A 12,225-nucleotide genomic window follows, 5' to 3' on the forward strand; every position below is an offset into this window, starting at 1 on the left:
CTATTGACAGATCATTTGGAGAACACGTTTTTGGATGTGGGAGAATAAAGGTCCCTAACTCTCCACCCCAGAAATAATTTTGCTGATACAAAAATCAGTCAGACATGGTGGCACATGCTTACAATCCTAGCTACTTAGGAGGATGAGGTGGGAAAATCACTTGAACCCAGGAGGCAGAGATTGCAGTGAGCCAAGAGTGCCCCATTCCACTCCAGCCTAGGCAACAGAAAAAGACTGTCTGAAAGAAAAAAAAAAGTTGTTACTATATAGGAGACAATTTTATTGTCATCTCATTTAAAGTTGAAGAGTACATTTGGGTCGAATTCTTATGCCTGCAGAGACATTTGCCTCTGGCTTAAAATCACTGGCTCCAGGAGGAAACTCCACCAGAGGGCATCGTAAGGATTTCATAGTGTCTAAGTCATCTTGGTAATTCTTCAAATAATTCCTGGCAATTCTGTTAGGTCTTGAACTTCACTTACTTCTTATATGTTTAATAAAAAGAAGTTCAAAACGTTGCCATGGCTGTTGAATTCCCACAGGCTTGTCTTCCCCTTAAAATTCATTACATGGTTTGTACTCTTTTGCGAATATAATACATAAGTTTGGAGGTGGATGCTTTCAGCCATTAAGTTCAAAAGTACTGCTACATGGGCCGGGCATAGTGGCTCATACCTCTAATCCTAACCCTTTGGGAGGCCAAGGGGTGCAGATCACAAGATCAGGAGATCGAGACCATCCTAGCCAACATGGTGAAACCACATCTCTACTAAAAATACAAAAATTAGCTGAGTGTGGTGGTGCGCAAGTAGTCCCAGCTACTTGGGAGGCTGAGGCAGGACGATTTCTTGAACCAAGGAGGCGGAGGTTGCAGTGAGCTGAGATCACACTATTGCACCTCAGCCTGGTTATAGATCAAGATTATGTCTAAAAAAAAAAAAATACTGCTACGTGGACATCCATCATTCCGGCATCTCTGCCATAACAGCTGAGTATCGACAATGTCTCTTAGTTTCTTTAACTCCAAATTTGTGTTGTGTCCCTTGGTCTCCTGTCGTACCATAAAGTGTATTATTTACAAAAAGGACAATTTATCTATTGTTATTTCCTCTCAGTATGCTACATCCTTTTAGAATTTAAACATAGCGTCTCCCAACCTGAAATTTGATTTTTAAAAAACCAGAAAAATGTTTTTGGACATCTTTTATTTCCAGCTGTTTTCATCTTCATCTCCTCTCCTGAAGTCAACTGAGGGTAAAGTTCATTCGTCAAAATTTCTCCTCAACTCACAACAACCTCATCCCACTCCAATATGATTTTTGTCCCCATGAATTGATGCACATAATTTTTGCTGGCAGTGGTAATGTCCTAATAAAAAAAATCATGAGATGGCATCAGACTTTACCTTATGTTCTAGCTCAGCAGAATTTGATCCCTGTCTGACAAGGAAACCATATTTTCCCTAGAAACTTTTCACTTTTGTCACAGGTTTGGTTCCCAGGGAGCTGGATATAGATGAAGTTTAGTGTGCAGGATGTTTATTAGGAAGTAATGTCAGGATCCACATCTGTGGAAAGGATTAGAGGGAAGCCTTCTGTGCAAAGGGACAAGTCTAATGGCAACGCAGCCTGACTTTGTCAACTGGCCGCACAGACAGAGCTGTTCAGCTAAGAAGGCCTCCCCTATTTGTCCCAATTGAATCAAATGGCAAAGTCTATGCATCCCTTGCCTCCATTAATAATTGTGTGCTTGCCACTTGTGGAGGGTGAGACTTTGAAGCAGGTGGCTTTCTGTGGCTGAAGAAAACCTTAAATGTGCTGGCAAAGTTTTCCAAAGAGACAGAGAATGGCATCTGCCATGTATGTTGCCCCTTTCCAAAGAGGAAGCAACAAGGATAAAGTCCTCCAATGGCGCTGTATGCAGATGGGTGGACAGTAATATCTGTCCCTCCTGTGACCTAAGAAGAACAAGTGGCAGACATGCAGCCAGGTAGTTAGAGGTGCCACAGTGTTAGGAGATAAACATCTGTCATAAGCAGTGCTTCTTTGAATCAGGTGTGACACAAGTCTTGCATCCCTTGCATGGACTCCTTCCCCGTTATCCTGCTGTCCTACCTCATGAAGGTGAGTGGGGGCTAGGTGGTGGGCAGTCCCAGGACGAGGTACACTTTGCCTGCAGTGTTCCCACATGAGTTCCAAGGTAGCCCAGGTGATCATCCATGAACTTTGTATTTTCCTTATGCTTCTTGTCTTTGCCTTTGAGGAACACGTTTCATTGGACTCTGAGTCCAAACAACTCATGTATCCCTATATCTTCACATTGTCCTTCACCTAAGGGAATCTCTAATCTCTAATGCCTTTGTTTTATTATTACTATCAATATTATAATAATTAACATTGTCATTATTAACTCCATTGTTGGTTTTCAGTTATTTTTATTCATGGAGTTAATATGAATTATTCTTTTGTGGCTACTTACACCAAGATGAAGATAATTTATTAGTTCAGGAAGAATCTGCATTCTGAAGGTGAATACAAGTTCACACTACAGATGGGCAGACACATGCCCTCCCAATTCCTGATGGACCTCCTAGTGCCTCCTAGACCTAAGGGGTCTCCTGCAATGCTCCAAGAAGCCACCAAGGCAGGGATCTGCTTGTGCATGCCTGAGAGCATTCAGGATGAAGTGAGGCTCTGGAAAAATGCACGAGTTTCCACATAATCCCCAAAAACCTTACAGGTGAACTGGATGCCACAGAAACAGGAGTGGTCATTGACACAACAAAGTCACCAAAATTGTTTTGAAGTCAATTAGGAAACCCAGGAATCACTCTTGCTGCCATTAAGTGGAAGAACAGGAGCCTGTGAATGGCATCCTTGTCCTGCCTGAAACTACACAGATATTTGTATGTGGCCTCAGGTACCAGGAATCTCCGTGATTTTCAGAAAGGCAGGGACAGCTTATGCCAGCCCATCCCTCTGCAGAATGTGCCCCAGCGGATCAGAGGATGGAACCATCATGGACTGCACAAAGGCTCAAGGCCAGCTTCCCAGACCTGCCTGTGACTCTAGGTAAGTTCTGAGTCCACGTGGGTGCCAAGGAAAGGTTAACGATGACCTGGAAAGATGGGACAAGCAGACACCACCCCTAAACAATCTACAGGATTCTAACTTCAGCAGGAAGCCAAAGACCAGCTCATACCACACTAGTGCACCTTGAAAACCCCTGAATGCAATGCCGCTCTTCAGAGAATTCAACAAAGAAGTTTTTGCATTCTAGGCTGCATTTTACAGTGCTTCTGGACACGTGATCAGAAATTGAACATTGGTATATCTAACTCTGACATTTTTCACAAAATAGTTTTTTTAAATGAGGTAATATAGACAAAATATAATATAACCATATGTATTATATGCCAAAATATGCTTCACTGGCATCAAGTAGACTCACTTTGAAATACAATCTAGGACAACCTCCATTTTCAGAGTATTTTCTTTTCGAAAGTGAAACTCTCCCACCAAAAACCAACAACATCACAGGCTTTTGCCTCCAACAAACCGACAAAAAACCAATACATTTATTCTACCACTGTGAAATGGACTGCGGTGCAACACATACGTGTGAAACCCCACATGTGGCATCGCCGTGAGCCAAATGGGGACTCGTGGTGTAAGCAACACTCCTCACGTGTTAGTGTGCGTGAGATTCACTTGGCGGAATTTGACTAGGTGCGTGTTGGTAGAGTGGGGCTGAGGTTCTCTTGCCCCTGTGGATGCTTAAGAAGTCACAGGTCCTGCGAAGACCTGCGGTCCCCTCAATCAACTCTGTTTCAGAGACAAAATGACTTGGATTGCTGACAAGTCAAGAAATTTTCAAGCCCTTGGAAAATCAGTTACACACAAACACGGAATGAAAGTCAAAAGAGAGTACGTCATCTTTTTGAGAATTTTATTCACTTCAAAACAAATTAAACACACCTATTTCCAATGACATTCCAGAGCCCAATTTTCGAGGCTGAGGAAACACCCCAAGAACGCTTTGTGCAGAACGCTTCACAGCGTCCAAAACACTGCTGTCAGGGCGGGGCACAGCTGAAGGCCTGCATCTCTCAGGGTTCCCTAACTGTTCCCTGATTCAGTCATCTAGAGAGCAAATGCACAATCATTCCCCAGTTTCCTACTGACATCACAGCGGAAGTCTGACTCCCACGCGTCACCGTCACCCAGTTTCTGAGGCAACGAATCATTGGCACAGATGCTTCTGGTGGCGGGTTTCCGGAGCGCCCTGCGAACTACAATGTCCCTCACCAGAATTCGATGAGGCAGAGTCTCTGCATGTGGTCCCTGCCTGGCCTGGGCTCCAACATCCCCAGAAGCACCACAGCTGGGGAGTTTGGGAGTCACCACACACAGTCTGCTCTCTGCTCTGTGCTCCTTAGTCCCACAGACCCCTCCAAATCACGGGAGCTGGATGCAATGGAGCCCTGGCCACCTGTAGTCTCACTCCAGGTCAGAATCGCTGTCCTCTGAGGAGGAGGAAACCTGAAGGTCCTCATAGAGGACACTCAGGGGGACAGGAACACAGGGAGCCTCAGACTTCTCTGAGACATGACGGCTGTGAGCGAGGAAGGCTCCCGGCTTCTCAGGAGAGGGAAACAAGGGAGCTGTCAGGAGGCTGGAGCTCCACCATCCGTTTTCCAGTCTCCGGAAGAGCATTCTGAGAGGCTGGGCCCCATCGTGGCTGGCCGCTGGGTGATGGGACATGGTGCAGGCCTGGGCAGTAGGCAGGCAAGGTCTGCTGTGCGGAGGCTGCCGGTCGCTGCTGGGCACCTGGGCGGGTGTCCTCCTGCTCATCTGGGGCGACGGACTTGGTCTGAGTTCGGTTGCAGCTGGCGGAGGTTGGAGAGTCTCCGGGGCCCCCAGCTCACCTCCCTGGATGGCATTTTCGGGCATCTGGAAGGGACCCATTCTCGGTTTCTTGGGGAAGTTCAGGCAAGCCTGAGTCGGAGCCTGGGAAGGTCTCTTGGCTCCTGGCCTGAAACTGAGATTGGAGCCGAGGCCCAAGCTGTGTGTGTCGGCTGGTGGGCAGGGCTGTGAGGTCACCGCAGGACGTTTGTCTTGTGCCTGGGGGCTGATGACCCGGATCAGGCCGTGGGGCTTGGAGGCAGCCTGGGGAACTTCTCGACGGCCACCCTGAGGCCTGCTGTGTGTCGGCTTCCTCACGACGAGAGGCTCCGGGCCCTGCTGCCTGACTCCAGGCTGAGGGATGTCGGCCACAGCCCCTGTCTGTCGTTCCTTTGGTCGGAGACTTGACGAGGAGCTCAGACTGGCTTTTCTGAGGGGAGACAGTGAAGCCAAGATGGATACCGTGTCAGACATTTTCGTAGCTGAGCCATCAGTGAGGGCACGGTCCACGCGTGGCCTCTTATTAGTTGCTTGGACCGGCATTGGCCTGCTTGCAACCTGAAAGAAAGGAGACCACACACGTTAGAAGTTCCTCGGCATCGAGCCAACATGGAAATCAACCACATCCAAAGACAAGGTGTACACAGCAGGAAATTCTTAATACGGTAAGGACAGGCGGTCCTTGGAAGTAGGGACAGATCCTCAAGGTGAGTGCTGATCGGGGCAAGACCCATGAAAAATGCACTCTCGAGCTATGATCTGAGAATACCACTTTTCTAAAGACTGTGTCTTGGGCATTCACTGGATCAAAGCGCCTCCACTCAGCCTTCCATGAAGTGGGACGGACTAATGCCCTTCTGAAGGCAGGTCGGTGGCTCAAGGGTTCCCAGGACGTCTTTTCTGAAAACATGCATGTTCCTGGGGTGAGCCGCCTCCATGTTTGGGGCCCCTGAGGGACTAATTTCCTCACGCCGCTAGGAAGACGTTGTTGGCAGGCTTGCCATCATTGCACAGAGAGAAAGCAACAGGAAATACGGCATCTTCAGATGCCTTCATCTGGAATCAAATGGACCTGGAAGGATCATGGAGTCCCTGACCCCAAGAAGGCAGGAAGAAGGGTTCCCCGATCCCCTCACACACACGGGAACCTGAAAGGAAATCAACCAGGGTGACCTAGAGGAGAAAAAGACCAGGGGCCCAGGGTGACACTCACCCTCAGATAATCACAAGATTCCATGGATTCTTTTCGATTTGGCGGCAGCTTCTCCGGAGGTGTCCCGGAAAAGATCTGGAGGAGAGCCTTCCTCTGCAGGTCTTGTTGCCTGCAGAAGAGAAAAAGTTCAGGCCCTGCCCCCTGGTTCTCCCCAGGAGACAGGGAGAACCCTGTCTGGGGCCCAGTCCCGTTCTGTGTTTTGTGATACATAAATGGAACTTTTGCGCCCTTTCCGCCTCTGCACCTTCCCTCATGTGCCAACCTTCCCATCCTGCTGGTGGCCCTCTAGGCTTCCCAAGTAAGTACTGTCATTTGGATTCCGTTGCTTTTCCCCCTGTCATGGGGAACCCGCACGAAGCGCCCCCGCCTCTCCACCGTCCCTGAATCTCCCAGAGCCAAAGGAGCTCCCGGATGGGGAACCCGGGAGGACACGGAGCTCTGGTCTGTTTCTCTGCAGCGTTCCTTCCCTGTCCCAGAGACGGAAAGGCACACGGTGTGCGGGTGCAGAGACACCGTGTCCTTAGGTGGCAGTACCCTAAGGGTGGTGAAAACCCCTCCCACTGCTCACCTTGGTCTCGCTTCCTTCTCTCCCTTTTCCTTGTTCAAGGGCCCAGGGTTCCTTCGAACCTGGGGCTTCCATGGTTTCCGGTTTTCCTTCCCTTCCTTTCTCCCAAAGGTCTGGGGAACCAGGGCTCCGTTCCAGCACTTCATGGGGCACCTGGTACTTCTGGCCGTGTGGCCAAAGGCCCCGCAGTTTTTGCACTTGACCTGTGGGTGGAAAGGAAGTGATGCCAGTGAATGAGCTGAAGCCACAGGCAGTGATCCAATGTCAACATTGAGACGGATTGTGAATTCAGAACTGAGTGAGGATTCCAAAGCGGGGACACCGGCATGGGGGCCCTTAAGTGGCGGGAGGGTTCGGTTACGATGTTCCCTCCCAAAGCCCATGTGAGGGAGGAACTCTCAAAGGAAGGACTCAGGGTTCTAGCGGGGACGATCATGAACCCGATGTCCACAACACAGCCCAACCTGGCTACACAGGATTCTGAGTGGAAAGGGAGGTTGCTCCCAAGAGTCTCTCCAGGGACCTGTCGGGCCGGGGAGGAGGTCCCAAGCCAGGCCCACCTTGGATGGGAAAAGCAACCCGGGTGGTGCTGGCAGAACTCTTTGGAATCCAACCCAGTCTCTGAGGACCGTGTGACACTCGCCCCCTCCTCCCCCCTCGATACCCAAAAGATTCCAAGGCTAGACATACCCTGGGATCTTCTTCATCGGGTGGGGGAGCCCTTGGCCCAACTGGGGCCCTCTGCTGCTTCTGGAGGGTCTGGGCTCTCACGAGTCTGTTTGCCCCACTTTTGGGGTCACGACGTGCCATCTTCTTCGTCTCCTGGGCGTTTTATGGCCGCCTTTTTCAGGGGTTGATGGTTGGGTCACCTGAATCACACACAAACACACACAAAGCGATGGTTAGGCACATTGGATATTCACACACCCACAAGAAACCCTCAGCTAATTCCATGACGGTGTGGTCATGAGGAGACCTCACCACCCGTCGGTCAAATCTGTGGATCACAATGTGGTGTGTGCATCCTCAGATATTGTGTGTTCCTCTGCTGTGACTACCTGGTCCAAGAGTAAACTTTGCCTGCCACATGGCCCACGGCCTAGGTATGTGGAGTTGGAGTTGAGATTTCAATCCCAACCAAACAACTGATTCTGGAGACTGGACTTAGGTCTATCACCATTCACTCCAGTAGAAGACACAATGATTCTCTCTCCCCTGAGGGACAAAAGAATAGAAGCTACAGGGCATGGCCGATGTCACCCCTTGGCAGGTCTGCTTGAAGGCAGGGATAAGGGATGCTTCCTATCAGAACTCAAATCACTACTCTTGCCGTTTCATTAGGCAACTTCCAAACACAAATTCATCGAGAGAAGTTATCTCCCTCTCTACCACACTAGCAGGTGATGGTCTTTCCTGCTCTGTCTTTTTGGCTTTAGCTCCAGCCCCTCTTTATTTATTTTTCTGGTATTTTACACACGCCATACGAATCCATCTAAACAAACGCTGAACAAGTGGCATATGAATTTCTTACATGGCTAAAGGGCAAACCACCCCTTTTCCAAAGTTCTTTTTCCATTTACCCACCAATTCAGCATGCTGGAATAAATTTCTTTTTGCATTTCCATCTGGCTCTTATCCCAGGCACGGAGATGGAAATGTTTTCTCGCTTTCTGTTCCAAGAATTACGGGTAAGGAGAACACATCCTACCGCATCAGCGAGCCCCATTGTGATCTGTTTCTTTCACTCTCCTTTTTCTCTTTTCCCCCAACCCCTCAGGGATTGCGTGAAACAACCAGTCGTTCAGGGAAACTAACCTGAAATTACAGGTCTACTTTCTTTCCTCGGCTGGCGCTCAGATGGACAGGTGAGCTGGCGCTCAGATGGGCAGGTGCTGGAGCAGCCCTGCTGGAAGCGGTGCAGCCTTCAGGAAGCCGGAGGAACGGGCAGAGAGGGACCTTTGCTTTCCAGGTTGCCTTTTATACTGCCTCTGGACCCCTGACGCGAAACGGACCCTAACCTAATCAACTTAATCCAATTACATGACCTGGAAAGGTCTATTTGCCCAGCCCACTCTAAGATGATGTTCACTATGGACAGACATTCTAATACCTACCTGTACAGCTGCAAGCTTTGAAGAATAGATGTTTCCCGTCAGGTATGTAGCACTGGTGCAAGTACCCCTGTCTGGTTTTACATCTTTTTTTTTTTTTTTTTTAAACAAGGTGCTAAAATAGACACAGTGTAATTGGACCATATTTACTCTATTTCAACGTAGGCCACAGTGTCATCAAGAAGGTACACCTTGACATGCAATCTCGGTCGTTATCCATCTTCAGAGCTTCTCCTTCTTCCCCACAGTAAGTGCGTCAGCAGAAAACCCTGACCACACCCTCACGTGTTTTCTCCTCCAGGAGGCCCTTGGAAACCACCGTGAATTGGACTGTACTGGGAAACCCAGATGAAGAAAGTCAACACCGCTTTGTCCTTCGGTGCCTGGCTCCTTTTTCAGCTCGTCCTGCGGCTCCAGGCATTTTGCCTGAAGAGTCTCCAGGACACCGGTGCGGCTCTATTTCCTTGGGTCCCGTTGCCATTTCTCTGGATTTGCGAAGATCCAGCGGACTTTCTGTGGAACTCTCTTGTCGGGGAACTTGGGTGCCACGTCCCCTCATTCTGCCCGTCGTCATCTGCACCTGCACGAGTTAGGGTCCAAGTTCCCTGGACGGGAAGAGACAGGCAGGAGTCGGAATGGTGAACCAGCACACTGGGGGCATTTTCTCACTTGGTCCAAGTGACCCCATGGTCTTCTAGAGCTTTGGAACCAGTCGCGTCCCACTTGACACTACACCCGACTCTCAGTTGCTGAATGTTGTTGGCCCTCTGGCGATCTCCTGTTGGATGAGTTGCACCTGCTGAAACTCGATTTCTCCTGGATTTGCGCTTCATTAATTATTCATGATTCAGGTGGGAACGCCTGCTTACATCCCCCTGTGGCTGTTCTCTGAGCTTTCCGGTCACATCGTTTCCTGCCATGCTCTTTGGTTCATTTTGGTCATGTTCCTTCTGCTGTCAGAGGAGCAGAGAGTTGATCTTGTTGATTCTGGATACTGATAGTTTCTAGGTGATCTGGATAACCAGGGTACGACCCTCAACGGCGGCGGAAAGGGAGCAGCCATTTGGCGTTGCTCAGAAAATCCCACTCAGTTCCCAGGCCTCCTAGATGTGGAATCCTGGTCAGAGTTGTTCCCAGGTCAGAGAACGGAGATAGCCTGTGCATGGTGGGATATCTTTACCTAGAGCTTTCAGTGAGTCTCGACCTCAGCTACTCTTAGGATCGGGGGAGAAGCATGGAAAGGCCCTGTGCTCAGGCATCTGGAAAGAAGACGGGATGAATATTCTACCTCTGAAGTACGTCCCAAATCTGGGAGTTTACTTCCCAGATTAATAGTGTCATCGATAATTATTAAAATTGGTCATTAGTGTTTAATAATTAGTCATATTATTACTCCTAATACCGCAGGGTGTGTACACCTACCTGTGATGTCATTCCTAATATCCAGGGAGGGAGAGCATGGTTTTAGTTTTAATATCGCAATAAGCGCACACTCACCCTGTGACACAAATCCTAATATCCAGTGTGGTAGAGTATGACATGACTCCCAACATAGCAATGAATAGACAGCCACCCGGTGATATGGCTCCTTATATTCACGGAAGATGAGTATGATATTAGTCCCAATATCGCAGGGAGAGTACAGGTCTTCTGTGTTATGATTTCTAATATCCAGAGGAGGAGAGGATGATAATAATCCCAGTGTCGTAGGCTGTGGTCACCGGCCCTGTGACATTGTTATTAATATCTTCGAAGGGAGAGGATATTACTCCCAATGTGGCAGGGGGTGTACATCCACCCTGTGATATTCTTTATATTCCAAGGCCGAGAGGTTGATATTACTCCTAGTATCACAGACACTGTACACCCCCGTGTTTTTAATCCCTGCGATATTCGGAGTAGTATCATCCTCTCTTGGGTGGAAATTGGGAACAGTATCACCGGGGGCGTGTACACACCCTGCGATATTGAAAGTAATATCATCCTCTTCCCTCCTGGATCATGGAAACAACACCACTGTGGGGGTGTACACTTTCTGCGATATTGGGAGTAACATTATCTTCTGTGCCTTGGATTATTAAGGATAATATCACGGGGGCATGTGTACATCTTCTGCAATATTGGGAATAATATTATCCTCTCTCCCCCTGCATATTAGGAAAGATATCACAGAGTGGGTGTTCACCTCCTTCGATATGGGGATTAAAACCATCTTCTCCTGTTCCGGATATCAGGAGGAATATCACAGGGGGATGTACAGTGTCTGTGATACTGGGAGTAATATCAACCTCTCGGCCTAGGAATATTAAGAAGAGTATCACAGGGTGGATGTATACCCCCTGTCATATTGGAAGTAACATTAGCCTCTCCCCCCCATGGATATTAGGAACAATATCCCAGACTGGGTGTATGCCTCCTGCTCTATGGGGAGTAATATCATCCTCTCCCTTCTATGATATAAATAACAATATCACAGGGCAGGTGAACACAGCCTGCGATACTGGAATTATTATCCTCTCCCCCTCTGGATACTAGGAACCATATCACAGATGAGTTGTACCCTCCCTGCGATATTGGGAGAGATATTATACGCTTCTTCCGTGAATATTAGGAGCAATATCACTGGGCGGCTGTCCATTCATTGCTATGTTGGAAGTCATGTCATACTCTACCCCCTAGATATTAGCATCACTGCACAGGGTGAGTGCACACCTACTGCGATATTAAAACTAAAATCATGGTCTCCGTCCCTGGATATTAGGAACAACATCACAGGTAGGTGTACACCCCCTGTGGTATTAGGAGTAATAATATGATTAATTATTAAACATCTTTGGTCGATTTTAATAATTATCAATGACACAATTAATAGGATACCATTATTAGCTATGGATAATTATTTTAAATATATGATTATGTACTCTTGAAAATAATTAGTAATATTAATGTCATTTAACAATATTATTAGTTCTTAATATTAATAATTATTTTATTACCAACACCACTTAGTATTGATTTAAGTAACATTAATTGCTGATATCATTATTTTATTAATAGTGATATTATGATTAATTGTTATACTAATCATTAACATTTTTTACCAGTATTAATTTATACTATCTTTATTGTGATTATTAATATTGATGATTGCTATCAATTTTTATTGTATTTATTAATATTAATAATTAACAGACTTGTTCCTGATATCCGACGGAGAGAGGATGATATTACTCCCAATATCGAAGAAAGTGTACATCCCTCTGTGATATTATTTCTAATAGTCAGGGGGTAGAGGATGACATTATTGAAACTATCGCAGTGGGTGTCCATCCCTTCGGTCATTTTGTTCCTTATATCCTGAGTGGGAGAGGTTGATATGACTCCCAATATCACAAGAAGTGTACTACCGCCTGTAATATAGTTCCTAACATC

The 12,225-nt window shown here is 47.5% G+C and overlaps 1 long non-coding RNA gene across 2 annotated transcripts in view; it reads left to right on the forward strand.

Moving 5' to 3' along the window:
• LOC139357747 (uncharacterized) overlaps positions 1-10,177 on the forward strand; it is a 35,195-nt gene extending 25,018 nt beyond the window's left edge. Inside the window, exons 3-4 of one of the 2 annotated variants that reach the window (XR_011611342.1) lie at positions 8,460-8,838; positions 9,095-10,173. This is a non-coding gene — a long non-coding RNA (uncharacterized lncRNA). Of the gene's footprint in view, positions 1-8,459 lie in introns of both variants that reach the window. The other variant, XR_011611341.1, reaches the window with a different exon arrangement.
• The last annotated feature ends 2,048 nt before the right edge of the window (positions 10,178-12,225 follow it).

This window comes from Macaca nemestrina, chromosome 13 (genome assembly GCF_043159975.1).
Source record: "Macaca nemestrina isolate mMacNem1 chromosome 13, mMacNem.hap1, whole genome shotgun sequence".
In the NCBI taxonomy this organism is placed as follows: domain Eukaryota; kingdom Metazoa; phylum Chordata; class Mammalia; order Primates; family Cercopithecidae; genus Macaca; species Macaca nemestrina.